Source organism: Apium graveolens, chromosome 8 (genome assembly GCF_009905375.1).
Source record: "Apium graveolens cultivar Ventura chromosome 8, ASM990537v1, whole genome shotgun sequence".
Lineage (NCBI taxonomy): Eukaryota > Viridiplantae > Streptophyta > Magnoliopsida > Apiales > Apiaceae > Apium > Apium graveolens.
Genome location: NC_133654.1, coordinates 122792139 through 122793838, shown reverse-complemented (window position 1 = coordinate 122793838; position 1700 = coordinate 122792139). Strand labels below are relative to the sequence as shown.

The 1700-nt window shown below is 40.8% G+C and overlaps 1 non-coding gene across 1 annotated transcript; it reads right to left on the bottom strand.

The window, feature by feature from the left end:
• Positions 1–770: 770 nt before the first annotated feature.
• Positions 771–877, bottom strand: LOC141682322 (small nucleolar RNA R71). Its single transcript, XR_012559724.1, has one exon. It is a non-coding gene; the product is annotated as a small nucleolar RNA R71 (small nucleolar RNA).
• Between the last annotated feature and the right edge of the window lie 823 nt (positions 878–1700).

The following is a 1700-nucleotide window of genomic DNA, read 5'->3' as shown; positions in this document are numbered from 1 at the left end:
TAACTATACCATTGTTGCATAATTACATTCATTGAAATTAACCTAAACCAGTCTCTGTGGAAATGAACTAGAAATAATTCTATATTACTTGCGATCGCATATACTTGCGTGAATATTAGCGCGTGTTTTCTTCCTAACAAGTTTTTGGCGCCGCTGCCAGGGACTCGGTGTTAATTTTTAGTTTATGTGTTTGTCATTAGTGGTTGTTAAAGTTCATTGATTCGGATATTTACTTACTTGTTTGTTGTTGCTTTTTCAGGTACTCTAGAGAGCGTTTATGCTAACGCGTTCTCGGTCTCGAAAGAGAACACTGGATAAAGCAGAGTAAGTAGTGGAAGAAGTTCTAATTGAGGAAAAAGTTAAAGAAGAAGATCTTATTACAATGAGAGAACCAGCAGCGAATCCGAAGGCTTTGATGTATTACTCTCAACCGAAGATTGATGATATTCAGTCTAGCATTGTTAGACCAGCCATCATGGCTAACATGTTTGAAATCAAAGCTAGCACGATTCAGATGATACAAAATTTAGTTCAGTTTCGGTTCTCCTATAGAAGATCCCAACATTCACATCGAAGATTTCATCAAGATCTACGACACCTTCAAGTTCAATGGAGTTTCTGAAGATGCTATAAAGCTAAGGCTTTTCCAGTTTTCTCTGAAGGATAAAGCTAAGAGATGGTTACATTCTTTACCACCAGGATCTATCACCAAATGGGTAGAACTTGCTCAAAAGTTCCTTACTAAGTTCTTTCCTATGGCAAAGACAGCTGCAATCAGGAATGCTCTTACTCAATTTGTGTTGCAGTCTGGAGAGTCTTTGTGTGAGGCTTGGGAGCGATATAAGGAGATTCTTAGGAAGTGTCCTCACCATGGATTGAGTGAAACTTCTAGACCCATGCTTGATATAGCATCAGGGGGAGCCTTGTGGGCTAAAAGCTATGATGAAGCTTATGAATTGATTGAACTGATGGATGCTAATGAATACTAAAATCCTTCTCAGAGACTAACTCAAGTCAAGTTAGCAGGATTTCTGGAGGTAGATGCAGCCACTGCTATAGCTTCTCAGCTTAAGGCTTTGACGATGAATGTGGATTCTTTGGCTAATTATGGAGTTAATCAGATCACTAGTGTCTGTGAGCTTTGTGCTAGTGCCCATGAGACGGAGCAGTGTGCTATTTCTAGTGAATTAGCTCAGTTCATGAGCAACTTTTAGAGGTCGTAGCAACCAGTTCCAGCCACCTATCATCCCAACAACAGCAATCATCCTAACTTCAGCTGGAGCAATACTTAGCGGTGCCACAGCCTTATCAGCAGTATGCTGCAAAGCAATACAACCCTCCTGGTTTTCAGTAACCATAATATACACCAAGTCAACAACTTTAGCGACAACAATCTAATGAAAAATCTGAATTGGAGAAGTTGAGGCTCATGTGCAAGAGCCAAGCAGTTTCCATTAAGACCTTGGAGAATCAAATTGGGTAGATTGCCAATGCCTTGTTGAATCAACAACCCGGTACACTCCCTAGTGACACTGAAGTGCCAGGAAAGAAGGAAGCAAAGGAGCAGGTGAAGGCAATTATATTGAGGTCTGGGAAGGTTACAAATCCCGAAAAATCCTAAGTTTCGAAAGATGAACCTGTGGCTGAGGAAGAAGTGCAGAAGGAAGCACAGGTGGAACCAAGGAAAACTACTGTGGAAC